This window comes from Cydia splendana, chromosome 15 (genome assembly GCF_910591565.1).
Source record: "Cydia splendana chromosome 15, ilCydSple1.2, whole genome shotgun sequence".
NCBI classification, from domain to species: Eukaryota; Metazoa; Arthropoda; class Insecta; order Lepidoptera; family Tortricidae; genus Cydia; species Cydia splendana.
In genome coordinates, this window is record NC_085974.1 from 19,461,957 (window position 1) to 19,481,576 (window position 19,620).

General features: G+C 40.0%; 1 long non-coding RNA gene across 1 annotated transcript in view; it reads right to left on the minus strand.

Moving 5' to 3' along the window:
* LOC134797822 (uncharacterized) overlaps window positions 1-18,027 on the minus strand; it is an 87,678-nt gene extending 69,651 nt beyond the window's left edge. The window contains exon 1 of the long non-coding RNA XR_010145113.1: window positions 17,963-18,027. This is a non-coding gene — a long non-coding RNA (uncharacterized LOC134797822). The remainder of the gene's footprint in view (window positions 1-17,962) is intronic.
* Window positions 18,028-19,620: the final 1,593 nt, after the last annotated feature.

Below are 19,620 nucleotides of genomic sequence, written 5' to 3' on the forward strand. Positions count from 1 at the left end.
AAATATCTACCTACGTACAAATTACAAAGACAAGGATCCCACAAGACAAAGCCCTGCGTAAAATACAACCTTACAGTTTGATGTTATCGGCGGATCATTATTCAAAAGGGACGGGCGACATGTGTTCCCGATGGTCCGCTTATACGGATTGAATATGGAGCAACCCCAGGAACTCGCAGCGGGCAGGCTTTGCCGGCCTGATCTGGCTTAAATTGACAATCTCTTCTTCTCTTCTTCGTCGTAACCTCATGACTGAGGGTCGTGACCGCCATAAGTTGCGTTTTCTTGGATTGCTCTCCAACCTGGCCGATCTTCTGCCTTCCGCATAGAGCCCTGGAACTTGACGCGTGTGACTGCCTCAATGGCATCAAACCAGCGTGTGGGTATTCTGCCTCTGCTTCTTCTGCCCTCAACCTGGCCACCGATCATCAACTTCTCTAGACTGTCGGGTTCCCGCCGGGCCAAGTGCCCAAAGAACCCGAGGATTTTCCTGAGGCAGATAGTAGATAGACGGGTTTTTATGTTGAGCTCGTTCAGAATAGACACGTTGGTGCGATGCGCTGTCCATGAGATGCCCAACATTTTGCGCCAGCACCACATTTCGAACGCGTCTATTCTTGCCCTTGTGCGAGCTTTTAGGGTCCAAGTTTCCGCTGCATAGAGAAATATGGAGAAAACGAGAGTGCGCATGAGGCGTATTTTTGTGTTGCGCTTGATGTTTCTGTTTTTCCATATTTTCCCCAGCCGGTTGACAGCTGATTTGGCCATTTGCCCACGCCTTATCACTTCCTTATCGCAGTCCCCGTTATTACAAACTAGTGACCCCAGGTACACAAATTCCTGCACCGTATCCAGGTCACGCAGTTCGTAAGTCCTCTGCATCTGGTCCGCTCGGTCCACAAACATCAGTTTGGTCTTGCTCCTATTGATGAGAAGTCCATATTCTGCGCTGACATCCTCGATCCTGCGCAATAACTCCGAGAGTTCGGCTTCATTGGTGCCAATAATGGTGGTGTCATCGGCAAACCGAAGGTTGCTTATTAATTGGCCGCCAACCCTTACACCTCTCTTCCAGCCGTCCAGTACACGGCGCATTATATGTTCTCCGACCAGATTAAAAAGCTGAGGGGAGAGTATGCAACCTTGCCTGACGCCTCTTTCTGTTTTGAAGGGATGGGAAATGTCGTCATCTAACCGCACTCTAGTGCTACCGTTCAAATAGAGGTTCTGCACAAGGAATACTAGGTGTTCTGGTATACCCATTTCCTTCATTACTCCGAACATTTTGTGCCAGCTGATGCAGTCGAAGGCTTTTGCGTAGTCGATGAAGCAGAGCACCATCGGTACATTCAATTCTCTGCATTTCTCTATGAGCTGCCTAATGTTCAAGATTTGCTCACGCGTCCCTTTGCACTTAACAAACCCGGCCTGTTCTTTCGCGATTTGTTTTTGAATGAAGTGCTCCAGTCGTTTGTTGATAATGCTGAGCAAAACCTTGCCTGCATGAGAAATGAGCGAAATGGTCCTATAGTTTTCACATTTAAGGGTGGAACCTTTCTTGTGCAGAGGAATTATGATCGATTCCGTCCAATCGTCTGGCCAGCTACCCGTCCTCCAGACTTTAAGGCAAACGTTGTGGAGAATTTTTATGCCATCAGTACCTAAATGCTTGATCATTTGTGCGGTAAGACCATCACCACCACAAGCTTTCAGCTTTAGCTTCGCAATTGCAGCTTCCACTTCGCACATTAGGATATCTGGTTCTTTAACTGTATAATCAAGCCTGTTAATGTGTGCCTCTTCCACATTTGAACTGTAAAGCTTTTGGCAGTAGTTCCTCCATCTTTCCAGAACACGCTTCTTTTCAACGACGGGTTTGCCACTCTCATCTCCGATGGACCATGTCTTCGGTTTGTATTCCTTGGCGAGTAATTTGACTTTCTGGAACAAGTCCTTAGCATGAGCTGCATTCGAATGCTTTTCAATATCGTCACATATTGAGTCGATATACTTGCTTCTGTCTTGTCTACATAAACGCTGAACGCAGGCGTTGAGCTGAGCATATTCCACTCGTTCTTCCTCTGTAGACAGGCCTTGCAACTTCAATGCTTTCCTTTCTTCGACAGCGTTCCAGGTACTGTCAGTCATCCACTCTGCCTTGGCACCAGTACTTGCAGGAAATTGTTTGGCTGCATCAAGAGCAACAGCTTTCAATGACTCCCAGGTAGCGTTTGCGGATTCAAAAGGGTCAATATCCATTGTGCACAAACGGGATTTGACCAGCTCTTCGTAGGGTTCCTCAGCGCCCGTCGGTAACTTTATGACCCTCGTGGCTTTTTGATACCTTATCACTTTTAATCTGATCCTGAAGGTAGCAACCAACAGCTGATGGTCGCTGCCGCAGTCAGCTCCAGGACGTGTTTTTGTGGATAGAATAGACGATCTCCACCTTCTACCTACCAAAACATAATCTATTTGGTTACGATGCCCTGTAGGAGATTGCCAGGTATAGAGACGTCGCGGATGTTGCTCAAACCACGAGTTCATGATGGTTAGCCCATATTCGGCACAGAAGTCGAGCAATCTCTCGCCCCGCTCGTTCCGTGAACCTAGGCCATAGCTCCCTACAACTTCTCTGAGGTGTTCATCGTGACGAGTGCTTCCGATTTTTGCGTTAAAATCACCAAGGATGATGGTTGTCTCCTTACTCGGGACGTCCTGGTATAGCCTTTCTAGGTCACTATAAAACTGGCTTATGCTCTCCTCTGACGAAGTTGATGTAGGCGCATATACCTGCATCAGCACAATCGGGTTAGGGTGCGCCGCAAGTTTCAGGGTAGCAATTCTGTCACTGAAGGCATTGTACCCTAGCACCTTATTACGCAACTGCCTAGAAATTAGGAAGCCCACGCCGCTGAAACTGTTGTCCTGACTACCGGCATTGATCCTGAGCATGCCACTCTGTGATATGCAATGGCCACTCTCCTTTATATGCGTCTCACTTAGCCCCAACACGTCCAATCCATATCTAGTCATTTCCTGTTCTATTATCTCTATCTTTCCAGTCATCTGCATGCCACGCACATTCCAGGTCCCTATCTTGAGAGCATTTTCTTTGGTAGTGAGTCGACTTGTGTGTGGTGGTATCTGTCCAGCAGTAGCCCAATTTCTGCAAGGAGCCTGCGGACGAACTCGCTTGCAGCCGGTAGCCAATTTCACACCAGGAGACCCGGAACCGCCCTGGCGCCGGGCGTCAGCCGGGTCGCATGACCAGTCGTTACTTATCACATTAGCTCTACTCATGGTGGTTTTCTTGGGATTTTAGATGCGGTCGTTTCCCGTTCCGTTCCGCCCCAGACATTTTAGAGGGTATTTGAACCTCAAGGTCGCTGAAGCCTCTTCTGGCCAGTTGCGAGGTGAATGGTTATACCGCCATTTGCTCGGTCGCCAGAGCCTCGTCTGTTATCTAGCAGGGGGCACCGCGATGGCTGGGAACCATCGCCATCGGCTATTCATAACGAACCACCGATGCGAGCAGGAGAGGTTGACAGTAGGGTCGGTTAGATGTTATTACCGTTCACCCCTTACCCCCCCCAAATTGACAATAGAACAGTGCAAAAATGGTGGCAATCATTTTTGAAAAAAGATTTAAAATTACAACTTCTGACTTAATCCATAATTCCATAAATGCGATGGCAAAGTAACTGTTTTTCCCTTTCAGTAAATCTCTTTCCTTTTCAGTTTAGATTAAATTTAGTCTACCTACAAATAGTTTAAATCCTGAGAAAAAACATAGAACAGGTTTTTCTATCCCGAAATTATCGATTGACTATGTTATGGAAGTTGTATGTAGTTAGATTTTTTTTAATTCCACGCCTAATTTCATACACATGTTTGGATACATAGGAATCTACAAAAAAAATCTAGATTTTAAGTAGGTACTTACCTGTATATTTGTGGATTGAATATGGAGCAGACACTAGAAAGAAACCCAAATAGAAAAGTGCAGTGGAGAGGAGGCATTGTTTTTGGAAAACCGGACCAGCAATGTCAACAATGTATATTATTAGTTAGGCCGTCGATACCATTAACAAGCATATTGGGCGTCAGCAGTCTCTATAACAACTGATAACAAAACTATAGGGCCAAACATGAAACGTGATTTTTCTCAAACATGCAATATTGATGTTATGTTCCTTATAAGTCATATTTAAAAAACACAAAAAAAGAAAAAAAAAGAAAAAAGGGAAAGATAAATATTTATAGGGCTGTATCTCCTAAACCGTGCGTCGCAGCGCAAAAATAATGAAATGTTCGTTCCTCTGTAAGAAACCCCTAATTAATATTTAAAAAAAAATACAAAAAAGAAAAAAAAAATAACAAAAAAATACTTTATAAGGCTGTATCTCCAAAACCGTACGTCGTAGCGCAAAAATAATCAAATTTTCGTTCCCCTTTATGAAACCCCAAAGTCATATTTAAAAAACACAAATAAGAAAAAAAAGAAAAAAAAAGAAAGAAAAATATTTATAGGGCTGTATCTCCTAAACCATGCGTCGTAGCGCAAAAATAATAAAATTTTCGTTCCCCATAGGAATCCCACGCACTGAACAACCTATCACATTAGGACATGAAACAATCATCATCATCCATTTTTATTATTATTTCATTGCATGTTTGAGAAAAGCACTATACATACCACGGTGGGAATATGGGGTTGCCCGCCTCAGACCTACCGGCCTCGCTTCGCTCGGCCGTCTATATGTCTTCGGCCGGCAACCCCTTTTGTCCCGGCCTCTGTACTAATGTACTATTAATGTAGGTACCTATTTCTACATAATAGGTAAATACAGGGTGAAATTTAAATCACTGGCCATATTGTCACGGAGATTTTCCTGGCCCGGCTGGGGCTTTGCCCAGAGGAAACCCACGGACAATTAAGGTTACTAAATTAACCAATCTAAATCTTAACCAAAAACTCAAGCAGGTGCTTACACTTATTTCCATCAACTATTCAGGGGTTTTTAAAGGATGTCAAAATGAAATGTTAGTTTTGTGACACATAATTTATTTCTATTCTCACACTGAGGAAGTTGTTCTACAAGTAAATCATTTATTAAGCTAGCATTAAGCACCTTATTCTATAATGTCAGACGATAGAGCCGGGTCGTGCCAAAAATGGTTCTACAATGATTTACAAGCAGACCTATCTAAATTTGTTAGTACCTAATTTATCATTTGCCATCACATACGATTAAATAAATTCTCTAACTTTAAATTTGGAAAAAGCTTCTAGGATGGAAGGAAAGCGTACACCAACCTCATAACAATATTGCACCGCGGAGCACCACAGAAAGCCTAAGGCCTCAGCTTGAAGATGTCGTCTCCTCCACCCAGCAGAAGAGCGAAATTCTTATGGCGAACTGCTCACCCGACACACTTGAAGTTTTAGGAATATGGACAGACTTCCATACTCTGATATGCGAACTGGTTTCACATCCGTAGTAACATAAAAACGAAAAAACCCCAGTCAGCAGCTGGAAATTCCTAGAGTGGACTCATCTCACAGCTCTGATACTCCCTCCCACCACATTGTTTTACCAGCAGATGTCTGTGGCAAAATAACTTCTGCATGAGCTTCCTAGCTCATGGATGCAGCGGCTGCTGCCTAACCAAGACTCGGATCGATGCTACCAGAGCATGATGTATTTAGCTTCACTTTCTAAATTAAAAGATGCCCATCCAGGGCAAAAGCCAACCAGGAAAATGATCTCAACCTAACTGTCCCTGGGATAACACAATCAAAATAACAGTAACTAATGAAATTCTTGGAATAATTTTTGTATGTAAGTCCAACATATAGAAATAAATCATATTTAATTATCTAAACATATTTCCACCTTTTTTGTATTTAAAAATTAAGTTTTGATTTAAATATTTAATAAATACTATTCCATCAATTTAGGATTTAATTTGAAGTAGCAACATCATCAGATTTAATTAGTTTCTAATTGGCCAAATGGTTGTCATTTGTTTTGTTGCTACATCAATGACTTCCTTGCCATAAAACAAAACTATACTATATTCGAGACAATCCTAAATCCGTTAAACTGAATCATACATGCAAAGTGCCGTGTCACAATATTCATTCCCGGCACTAGGTTACACTTAAGGAATCTATTTAGCGAAAAAAAAGAGTACATATTTTTTTTAATTTTCATTTTTCAATTTTTAAATATTTTCCACGAGTCGCGGTCACCCTATTACCACAAATGTAAACCAACCTAATAGTAGGTTTTAACAACAACATCAGCAAAACCCTTATCTGACCTTCACTAAACCTTATAATCGTTGCAATAGGGTCCACCCAGTTAGTGTTGGCGATGGTAGGCAAGTTTATCAATTTCGAGGGTAGTCTAAACCATTCCGCGCTAGCGGTAAACATAACGGTAAGCATAAATGATTAGTCACTCGTCACTCGCCAACCTTAAAATAATAATCGCGCGCGTACTAAGGTTAAAAAAAATGTTTACGAACCGAGAATATTACGAAGTGGTACGGTGTTATTTATTAAGTGGTGAGTGTTTACGTGGTGCACAAAGATTATACGAAATGGAATCCGTTCCACGCCTTCGCAGACAAGGATTGAATCCAAGAGTACCATCTCGTGGGACTTTCGTTAATTGCGTCGATTTTTAATCAAATGTACGTAAGTTGATTCAATTTTTTAAATAGGCCTGAATGCAAAGATTCCTGACCTAGTTTTTACTCATTGTTTTTAAGCCACGGACGTTTTGTTAATAATCATTAGTCAGAAATAACATTTTAGATTAAAAATGGGTTGCCTTTGCATTTTGACGGTTCTAAGCCCGTTAAAGTATGAAAGGAAAAATTAGCAACTTATGTAGGTAATCTCGCTGCAATAGGGTTCATACTTGGTGACGCGATTGCAAACAGCGGGAGGGGCGGGGTGTCAATGACCTTAACTGATAAGAGAGAAGCGGGTGTAGTGGGTAGTTGTCGGTTCACCATAACGTACGAGGTTTTTAGGACAACTTGATGATGAGTTATTTGGAAAAAAATGTACTGAGCGGTATTATAAGAAATAACACGTGTTTAATATTTTTTCGAGTTCTTTCGGTTGTTTCAATTTGGCCAGTGAATTAAATTTCACCCTGTATAACTCTTATTCTTGTTAGAAAACTAATGCATTTACACCCTCATATAACCGTCCGCGTTATGAGGGTAATTGCAGGCGGCCGGCCGACAATGTCAACAACAACAACGCATTATGAGGCCGTCGATATCATTAATAAGCGAATTGGGCGTCATCGCTGGTCGAGAGGCTGTTCGGGCTGCTTCTATCGCAATTTGTTGGGGAGGCTTCCCTATTCCAGCCGATCATTGATTGTTAGGAAAATATGGGGAAAACTGCAGCCAAAGGTGTTTATTATTTGGGGTTTAGCTTATATAGTAGCGGCGAGCACCAGAACCGACTTTTTGTAATTTATGTCATCATTAATATAATTATTAAATTCTAGTTTTCACCAAGAAAATAATTAATACCTACTGATTTTAACTTAATCGGGTTTATACTGTACGGTAATATATAAGTAGGTATATTAGAATGCATACTTAATTATTCGCAGATCATTATTTAGCAGTTTTTGAGATAATTATTGCTAATCCAATGTATTAGCAATACGCAATACGATCACAAATAATCTCAATTCACAATAAGTCACAGACTGGTCACAGGTAAAACTTGCCATCTTTGACCAGTGTTAGGTTACGTTATTTTTAACGTTAATATTTATCAATTTTACCAATTATTTATTTTCAATAGTCGTATTTAGTTAATGATTTATGGTTTACACTAGTAACATTTATGGTTTATTTCTGGCAACATCGCTATAACGTGATTGGTTGATGTCTTGGCGGGCGAATAATATCGTTCAACGATTGGTTGACGTCATCGATATCACGCGATGTCGTCCACCAATCGCGAGGCTCTATTTTCCCGCCATATTGGCAACGGTTCTTGGCCGGGAGTTGATCAAACCGTGCATTCTGTTTGGAGCGTTCGTGGAAATAGGTAGCTTATTCGGAGTGACGTGCTCGGCTGTGGGTAGCCTAGGTTGCCTAGGCTTGCTAGCTAGCTAAGTTAATTAATTGATGTGTAAACGAATGTTGAGTTTAAGTGTCTAGAGTAATAAAGTAAATGGATGTTGAGTTTAAGCGTCTAGAGTATTAAACAAGTGAATGTAATCAAGTAGTTTGAATAAACATTCCTAATCTAACCGTTTGGAGTTTTCCTTTGTTCCGGTGCCTAGTAGTTGGTCGTTCATATTTCAGAAGTGACAAGAACAGTTAAAACGTAAGTACACGCCCCAATAGTAAGCTATTTTTGTGCGAAGTGATTTCAAGTGAACGTTATTTATTTAAAAGTTAACGATAAAGTTTAAGTATTACCTAGTGATGTTAGTTTAAAATCTCAACCGTGGTTATTGCTATAATATACCGTTAACAGTTTAAATTTAACAAACGATTTCTTTGTTAATGCTATTTAGTGTTCATATCATTTTACGATAGAAAGTGGGTAGTATTTTCGTTCGATTACTTATTTTATCGATTGAAATTAAGCCTAGTGATACTATACCTTATTTATATAGCTGAAGTTACAGTAGTTAATACATCAATCGGGTTCGAATCCCGGACAACAATGGAACAGATTAAATTGTAATCCAGTGAACGTTAACGCCTTTCTATATTTAATAGCATTGTTGGAGCAAAGAACTTGTGTAACGTAATGATATTTCAAGTAAGTCGTGTTGTGATTTATTTATATGAACCGTTATTGCTTTGATCATTCGTTTCCTTGATTAATGGGATCTTTTACCTTAAACTTAGTAGTTTGCTTCCTTATGTCTAGCTATAAGATTCTAAAATCCTCTGACGTGAGATTTCAGACTATGTCAGAGCCGCCAGACCGACGAAGGCTCGTGACTCAGAGACGAAGAGATGCACACTCTAACGCGAGCCGGAGCCGTAGTCGCCTGCAAAGCCGAAGCAACAGTCGACACCGGCCGGATCGGGACGTGGATCTGGGACGCGAGCGACTACGGATGCTGGAGGAAGAAGTACGGCGTGAGCGCAACCGCGTACGTGCTGCCGAAGACCTACGTGAATCATCGCGGCGCGCCAGCTCACCTCAAGCGGCCAGCCGTCATCGAAGCATCCCCGTGTCAGCGAGGGGCCAGGATGAGGAGCGTCGAGCTGAGCGCGGATCACGACAGCCTGACACCGAAGAACGGATTAACAGGTCACGTAGCCCTTCCTTTTCAAATAATTATTTACTTACTCGATATATTTAAAAATCTGCGAGACGGTCTAGCATCGTTGCCCGTGAACCAAGGCGCACCCCAACCATTACAGAAAATCGATCATAAGAATATATTGCCAAATTTTGATCCTTCATCAAAAAATCAGAGGATGGATATATGGTTGAAGAAGGTGAACGAGTGCGCCTCGGTGTACGGGTGGGATGAAAGAACAACTACGCATTTTGCTATGCAGAAACTTCAAGGTTTGGCCAAAACATGGTATGAGAGTCTGAATAGTATTTTGTTTACATGGGCCGAGTGGCAAGATAAGTTGTTGAGTGTTTTCCCATGTGAACAAAACTATGGCCAGACCTTGGAGGATATGATTAGGAGGAAGAGTAGGTACAATGAGTCCATAGAGGTGTACTATTATGAGAAGTTGAGTCTGGTGAATCGATGCGAGATAGTAGATGCCCGCGCAGCTGAGTGCATAATACATGGTATTACGGACAAGACACTTAAATCCGGGGCTTTGGTACTACGTTGTACCCATCCCGACCAGCTCTTACAATATTTGATCAGTAATAGGGATTATAATCAAACCAACCAATCTGATCGATCGAATGTTAGGAATAGGAATTTCGATACGTCATAAGTCATAAGTTATTTATTTGCGAAAGATAGGGTATACATAGGATGTTACATCAGTTAGTTAAAACACAGCAAATCCTAAATCTGATAGATAGCAATAGATCAACCAACGGTACAGGATGTTACAACTGCAAAGAAAGAGGTCATAGTTTCCTGCACTGCCCTAAGCCGCTGCTTAAATGTGCGCGATGTAATAAAATCGGCCACACTGTGGAGAAATGTTTCTCTAAGTCAGATGACAAAGTGCAAGCAAATACTAACGGTACAGTGCAGAAAACTATGCGAATTAAGGACAGCGTAGACATGGTGGACTCTCCAGGCTCTAAATATTATAAAGATATCAAAGTCGACAGTGCTGAGTTGAGGGCGTTCATAGATTTCGGAAGTGACGCTACGCTCATAAGGGAAACAACTGCTAGTAGATTAGGTCTGTCACATAATATTCCTCAGATCTTGAAGGGATTTGGTAATGGTTTAGTCCAATCGCTAGGGAATCTAAGTCTCGATATGAACGTCGATAGGTAGAAGCTAAGGTACCTTTCAAGGTTGTGAGTGATCATTGGCTAGAGGTCCCTGTTCTTGTGGGACAGTCGTTCACAGAACAGGCGCATGTATTGGTATGTAAGAGTTGTAATAAATTGCAATTCTTTGATGTAGGGAAGGAACTGCCTACTTCAGAGCTTGTTGATAATAGCGATGCCTTGTTGATGTTTTACCCAGCTAGGACAATTGAAATTTATGGAACTGCTTCTGTCATGGTACAAGCTAAGCCGGCTTTCAACGGCGAGGTTCTTTTGAAAAATTGTGTAGCAGGAAAGCCGAACGAGCAGTATTTCATTAGCGGCGGGTTTCATCGAGCGGTAAATGGACACATTAATGTACTTGTCGTGCCATGTTCAGAATCTTGTCGCATCCCGGCTAAGCTTATCTTCTGTCGTGCAGAAATTGTCAACGTTGTGAAGCGGGTAGTGGATGTTCCGCAGGGTGAGACTCATATTCGGCAGGCGCTAGATGAAAGTCAGGTGAACGTGGGCAGAGGTGTACCAGCTGACGTAAGACGGAACCTGATGGAGCTGTTGGAGAAATATCAGCATTGTTTTGCTACTTCCTTGAGAGACCTAGGCTGTACAGGCATCACTGAAATGAGTATAGAACTTAATAGTCAGCGTCCAGTCGTTTATCGTCCATACAGGTTGTCACACCACGAACGGGAGAAAGTGCGGTCGATGATTGGAGATATGTTAGACGCCTGTGTGATTCGAGAATCGACTTCAGATTACGCGAGTCCTATTCTACTTGTGCGTAAAAAGGATGGTTCCTCAAGGTTGTGCGTTGACTACCGTATGCTTAATTCAGTAACCATTAAAGAGCGGTACCCAATGCCCATTATTGAGTCAATCTTGTTTCATAATTCTTGATCACGCTTCTGGCTATTACCAGGTGCCGATCTCTGAGCAGAGCAAACATCTGACGTCATTCGTTACGCCGGACGGCCAATACGAATTCAATCGTATGCCGTTCGGCCTAGCGAATGCTCCGGCAGTTTTTCAACGAATGATAAACACGATACTTGGTCCGGCGCGATTTAGTAAGGCGACCGCGTACATTGATGATGTACTCATTTTTGGAAAGGACTTTGCTCAGTGTCTAGATTCTAGAACGCCTTGAAGAGGTGCTGCAAATGTTTGAACAGGCGAATCTGACATTGAATCTGTCGAAATACGAGTTTTTGTGTGAGGTTGATTATCTTGGCTACGAAATTAGCGCTAGTGGTATCCGGCCCGGTGAAAAGAAGATTTTGACCGTAGTCAAATTCCCTCGTCCCCAGAATGTTCATAATGTGAGACTGTTCCTAGGCCTAGCCAGTTACTTTCGCAAATTTATAGAGAATTTTGCTCAAATTTCGTCCCCTCTTAGCAAGCTATTGAAAAAGGACGCCGTCTGGCAGTGGGGTGACGAACAGGAACGAGAATTTGAGTCTAAAGTCGATTTTGGTTAATAGGCTGGTTCTTGCTATTTACGATCCTTCTGCAACGAACGCAAGGTAATGAGAACTTTCACCCAGTGGCATTTTAGTCGGCAAACTTCTCCCGAGGAGAAAAACTTCCACTCTTACGAGTTTGAAACACTAGCGGTAGTGTATTCCCTTCGTAAGTTTATAGTCTATTTACTTGGGAAGGAATTTAATATTATAACCGACTGCAGTGCATTGCGATCCACATTTTCAAAGCGTGATCTGATACCAAGAATAGCACCCTGGTAGCTAACCCTTCAGGAATTTGTACTGTCGAGTATAGGGCTGGAGTAAAAATGAGTCACGTTGACGCGTTATCTCGAAATCCGGTTGAGCCGTCAGAATGTCTCGAGGATCAGTTTCCGGTGGTAATGGGTATTCGTAGCGAAGATTGGCTTCACACGCTGCAGTTAGGCGATTCTGAGTGGAGCAGAATAATTGACATTCTGAAAAGTGATCTAGACAAAAAGGGATTAGAATATATCAAACAGAATTTTGTCCTTAAAGATAATCGCTTGTTTCGCTATTTGGACGGGGATAAGGACAAGATCAGGTGGGCGGTACCGAAGGGCGCAAGGTGGCAGGTGTGTAAACTCAATCACGACGAAATTGGACATTTTGGGATTGAGAAGACCTTAGAACGAATCAAAAGTAACTATTGGTTCCCCAAAATGTCCAGGTTCATCAATAAATACGTGGGTGCCTGTATTGAATATGCGTATACAAAGAACAATTTAGGCGCTCCCGAAGGGTTACTGCACCCTATTGCAAAGGTAGAGATCCCCTTTCACACCCTTCATGTGGATCACCTTGGACCCTTTGTAAAGTCGTTAAGGGGTTTTACTCATTTGTTGGTGGTTGTTGATAGTTTTACCAAGTTCTGTTTTCTCAGACCTGTCAGAAACACAAATGCCCAAAATGCGATTAAGGTTCTAGAAGACATTTTTAGCATATTTAGAAACCCTGACCGGCTCGTTAGTGACAGAGGTAGTTGTTTTACCTCGCACACGTTCAAACGGTTTTGCTTAGATAAAGGAATAAAACATGTTTTAAATGCGGTCGCTAGCCCCAGGTCTAATGGCCAAGTTGAGCGGTATAACCGCACAGTTTTAGACTATCTCAAGGCACTAAGCGTTAAACGTGGCGAGAAAAGTTGGGATACGCATTTAGGACGCATTCAATGGGGTCTGAATAACACCCTTCAGAAAACTATAGGTAGAAAAGCCGTCGGAAGTGATGTTCGGAACTCTTATGAATAGCGAAATTAACCCCATGCTCAATGACGTCGTTTTCGATAGCCGTGAAAATGATGATTTGTGTGAAATACGTGACAGTGTTAAGGCTAGGATAGATAGGATAGCAGGCTAAACAAAGAGAGTTATGATTTGGGAAGGACACCTTCACGTATATATAAAGAGGAAGATATCGTTAAAATAACAAAAACTTGTTTCAATAATAACGGACAGAGTAAGAAATTAATGCCTTCTTTTATAGGGCCATACCGTGTGAGTAAGGTCTTAGGCAATGACCGCTATGTTGTAGCTCCAATACCTGGATTAGTCGATACAGAAAATAGGCGGTCAACGACCGTAGCTGCTGACCGCATGAAGCCGTGGATACACGTGACCGCTCTAGAAGTTAATGAAAAAGAGCCTAATGATGATCTTGAGAGCGATGATGGAAACGATTCGAGTTAGAACATGGATATTATTATGGATATCATATTTGTTAGGCTATTTTATCCAGATTGATTTGCTACAGAATGTTTTTTCGTTGTTTCAGATCAAGTACGCGAGAATCGATCGGTTCGCGGCTTGGTGCAATAAGTGTCGAATAAAGTCCTTCGACTGCCATTACGAGCATTAATCGATCGGCTCGGACGGGCGTCGATAGGCATTCTGAAAGGCATCGATCGTTCAGGAGGTTAGGGAACCCTGATTAATCGATCGTTCAGGGGATATAGGTATTCTGATTAATCGATCGTTCAGAATACTCGTTTGATGTAAATAATGTATTTCACGACATAATCGATCGGACGTGACTTCATTTTGATGTTCCCATGGCCCAATCAATCGATCGTTTGGGTTCACTAGATTCGATATTCAATCGATTGTTCATAGAATTTGTTATTTAAATTAAAATCTTATAGTTATTCCGATAATCCGTAAACGCACTGCCTACCTCATGCGCAGAGTACGTGACAGTTCCAACAGTCTGCTTCAGCTCGTTCCTGGAGATACTGCTGGTACACTCTGGAGGCACTGGAATGACCTGCATATGGGATCCAGAGGCATAGTGTATAATTTAATGTAAATATGTATGTAGATTTTAATTTAATTTTAATGTAATTTTTGTTTATTGTAATTTTCGTTGACATGTTTTTAAGTTTATTTTTAATTTTAATTTTTATATGATAATATTTTAATCTTAATAATTTTAATTTCAATATTTTGTATGGGTATTTTTTTTTGCCTGAAATAAATTTGATTGATTGATTGATTACTTGGATTATGTATGTAGCTTATAGTTTATTTTGGTACATGATAGCTTCGTAAATTTTGCAGTTTATGATTAAATTAAATTTGGGTTAACTATAATGTTAACTAGACTAGTGTTAAAATTTGCTAATAAAATAACTATTATTATTTTACATGTTGTATGTTAAATATTACTTGATAGATCAATGTCTGCATTTGCATTGTAATGTAAAAGTTATAAATGAATAATTAAAATGTTAAGCATAATTAAGGCCAATTTGTTAAATAAGTTTGTTTTAAATAGTCAAGATAGCAGATTGTTAGGTTGCTTAGGTTACCACCTGGTGTCGTGTGCGGGACGCACACGATGTCAGGACAGCCGATTGTTAGGTTACGTTATTTTTAACGTTAATATTTATCAATTTTACCAATTATTTATTTTCAATAGTCGTATTTAGTTAATGATTTATGGTTTACACTAGTAACATTTATGGTTTATTTCTGGCAACATCGCTATAACGTGATTGGTTGATGTCTTGGCGGGCGAATAATATCGTTCAACGATTGGTTGACGTCATCGATATCACGCGATGTCGTCCACCAATCGCGAGGCTCTATTTTCCCGCCATATTGGCAACGGTTCTTGGCCGGGAGTTGATCAAACCGTGCATTCTGTTTGGAGCGTTCGTGGAAATAGGTAGCTTATTCGGAGTGACGTGCTCGGCTGTGGGTAGCCTAGGTTGCCTAGGCTTGCTAGCTAGCTAAGTTAATTAATTGATGTGTAAACGAATGTTGAGTTTAAGTGTCTAGAGTAATAAAGTAAATGGATGTTGAGTTTAAGCGTCTAGAGTATTAAACAAGTGAATGTAATCAAGTAGTTTGAATAAACATTCCTAATCTAACCGTTTGGAGTTTTCCTTTGTTCCGGTGCCTAGTAGTTGGTCGTTCATACCAGTTGAGTTCATAAGTATGTATACATTTCTTCGCCTTAATCCATTGCAAGAAGGTGAAAAATTGTATACATATTTATGAACTGGGCTGACCAAGAGCGGAATTCGAATGTTGCAAATCCACTTTGTCATAACTCGCTGTGTCTCGCTTGCTTTTATATGTATAACTTTATTGGTGCGAGTGGAATGCCGTTCTAAAGATGTCGGAAGAAAACATCAATCTAAGTTGGATTGCCCCTCTAGGTACATAGTCAGTCAAGTGCCAGTAGCCATGATCAATAGACGTGCACAGTTTATATTGTAGACAATTGGATTTTATTATAATAAAATTGTTGATTGTGGTTAACTGTTATAAAAAACACAGGTGAGTAGTTTTAAGATTTTCCTCGGTGGCGTTGCGTCTGATCTTGATCATTGTCAATTATTAACTATGCAATGAGAAGAGGGTAGACAATCTGCACGGAACACAAGAGCTCCAACAAATAATTTGATATAAAAATACAAATCAGATAAAACAAAATAAAATACAGTTTTTCGTAATCTACTTAGCGCAAGAAAGTAGTGAAAATGTTAATACGCTCCGGGATACGGTGAAAGTGACTCAAAATGTGTGATACGAAACGGTGACTATAAACAATAGTAAAAGACTAAAGTGTGAACAAAAACGAACAAACTCTATTCAGACCTAAATTAAAACAGTGATTTACTAAGCCCAATCAAATTACACGGTAAAATAAATCAATACAACAGAAGTGTACTGGAAAATAAACAAAAAAAAAGTGCAAACATATTTTATGAATTGTGGGTATTACCTTAAAAAAGCAAGCAACGGCAATAACAACGAAATAAGATATACTATGGTACTATTCTAACATTTCGTCAGCTACGTACACGGCGCTATAGCTCAGCTGTTTAACCCACGGGGAAAATTCCACGTCGCAAGAGAACCCGGTTCGAAACCTACAGAAGGCAACATTCACTTTTTGTATTTTTCTGTGCCAGTATTGCACAGACGCACGACACAGCATAACAAAGTCACAAGTTCGAAACCCGGTTGAAACTTTAGAATTTTTTTTTATTTTCTTTTCTTCTTGGTTTTTTATTTTTTCTTTTAAAAAAAAAAAAACAGACGCCATGGACATTACACAAATAGAAAAACTTTTGAAAGATCTGAGAGCTGATATCAAAAAGGATTCCGAGGAGTCATTGCAAGTTTTGGAACAAAGAATAACAAAGAATATCAACGAAAACATAGACAAGAAAATATCCTCCGTACAAAGCGATCTGGATAAAATAAAAGAAAAAAACTCTCAACAAGAAAGAACTATTTTAAACATCGAAAAACAACTCAAACAAAGAAATATTATATTTTTTGGTATTCAGGAAACAGAAAACACCTACGAAAAATTGGGAAGTAAAATCTTACAAATTATTAATGAGGAGATAAACATACTATGCTACAAAAATGAACTAGAAATGATCAGGCGTATGGGAAAATTCAGTGAAAACAAAGTAAGGCCAGTTATTGTAACTTTCACTACATACGGAAGAAAAATTGAAATATTAAAAAATAAAAAAGCTATGAAATCCAAATCAATTTATTTAAAAGAAGATTTCCCGCCGCAAGTCCTTGAAACGAGGAAAAAGTTACAAGAACAACTCATAAGAATCCGGGAAAATAGCCTACATACGCTATGACAAGCTAGTAGTTAAAGAAAAAAGAGAAAAAAACATTAGCGAAACACAGGATAGAGGTGAAAAAGACAGCAGGAATAAGAAAAGGATCCTAGAGATAACACCACCAAACGAAAAGGATAATTACCATGAAGCTACACAGCGACAAGCACTAAAGAAAAATAAGACTTATCAAAGTTCTATGCAAACATTCATCTACAAGCAAAACTCTAACACTCCGACATCTTTCGATCCTGACAGGGCATCCCTGTCTTCTGAACATTCGCTGGAATAGCAATTAAGAAAGCCTCTCCTAAAACCAGAACACGATGCACCCTCAAACAAAACCAGACGTGTAAGAAAATTAAATAAACAAAAAACAATTATCCCCAACCCGGCTGGTCACCGTGGGGAGAAAGACCAAAACCCCCAAGAGATTACTGTAAACGAACATTACAGGATAACAAGTAAACGCGACAATCTAATAGACAAAGAAAAACACAATGAAAGAAATACAATAAAGAAAAATAACAAATTTCACATAGCCACGATAAATACTAGAACTCTAAGAACTCAAGAATCTCTAACTGAAATGGAACATGCATTGGAAAATATTCATTGGGATATTATAGGTCTAAGCGAGGTACGCAGAGCTGACGAAAATATTGAAGAGCACGAAAACTACATATTATACTATAAAAATACAACAGCCGGCCTATACGGTGTAGGATTCATCGTAAAAAAATATCTTAAAAATAATATAATAGAATTCAAAGGAGTGTCAGACCGAATCGTTTTATTAAACATCAAACTTCCAGGCCCCAATTTCACCACGGTGACAGGTGCGACAATTGTAAAATCACTGTTGCTGACGTCACAGGCATCCATGGGCTACGGTTACCGCTTACCATCGGGCGGGCCGTATTCCTGTTTGCCACCATCATTGTATTATTTGAAAAATTTTTATTATATCGGAAAAAAACAGATATTTCTTTTGCGAAGTTTCTGACAATTGTCAAGATTTAGAAGAATTGTAGGTAATTCTTGACAGGTAATGAGTTATATGTCGGAATTTCGTGACAATTGTAGTGTTTCTTGTGACAATTGTCATAAACTTAGCAAGAGAAATATCTGTTTTTTTCCGATATAATAAAGTTTTTTTAATAAAACAATTATGGTGGCAAACAGGAATACGGCCCGCCCGATGGTAAGCGGTAACCGTAGCCCATGGATGCCTGTGACGTCAGCAACAGTGATGTTTTACAATTGTCGCACCTGTCACCGTGGTGAAATTGGAGCCAGGTCAAATAGAACCTATCTCGATCATACAAATATATGCCCCCACCGAGACTGCGAAAAAATACATAAAAAACGACTTTTATGAAAAACTTACCAGTACACTGGAAGACGCTTTAAAAACCGTTATTATTTTAGGGGATTTCAATGGACAACTTGGAAAAAGATTAAATAATGAAAATAACATTTTAGGGCCATTCACAACTGGAAAAAGAAATGATAACGGGCAAAGAATGATTAACTTTGCACAGGAAAACACCTTTCACATTATGAACAGCTATTTTAAGAAAAAACCAAATAGGAGATGGACCTGGTCATCACCATGTGGAAAAAGAAGGAACGAAATAGATTATATAATGACAAATAAACCAAAAATGTTTTCAAACGTTGAAGTTGTAAACCAGTTCAACTTTAACACAGACCATAGATTAGTAAGAGGGCAACTTTACGCTGCGGTTCCTAAGAAGTCTAGGAAAAACATACAACCCATAAAAAACCGCTTGCAATTACCACTATCTAAAAGCGTATTAGAATCTATAAAAACTGATTTGGAAAAAACTAAAGATCTTCAAGGTGTCCAGAAAAAGTACGACGCCTTAGAAAAATGCTTGAAAGACACCGAAATTGCTGCCAAAACAATTAAAAAAACGAAGGATAAACTGGGATTAGAAGCCAGAAATTTAATAAAACAAAGATCAGTATTATTTGAAAACATAAAGATTAATAAAGCACGAATAAATAAACTAAGTAAGGAAATTAAACTCAGCATAAGGAAACATAAAAACAAATTGAGAACTGATACAATAAACTACTACATAGAAAAATCAGGAGGTGTAAAGAAGGCATGGCGCGAGCTCACAGAACCCTTGAAATGGATAGATGGAATAACACATCATAAGAACAACAAAAGAAAAACGATTAGAACAGATATAATAGACGCGGCAACGGACTATTATCGTGAGCTGTATAATGACGACAAAACCCAATCAACAATGAACTACGAGAAGGAAAGTGAAGAAGAGATTCCACATATAATGAGAGAAGAGGTACTCAAGGCAATCAAATCGCAGAAGAGAAGTAAAGCACCAGGGGAAGACTGTATATCAAATGAACTACTTCTAGGAGCATCGGAAGAAATAACAGACGTTATTACAGACCTTTTTAACGAAATAGTTGCCACAGAATACATACCGCATCAGTGGACTTCTTCTACTATCATTTTACTCCACAAGAAA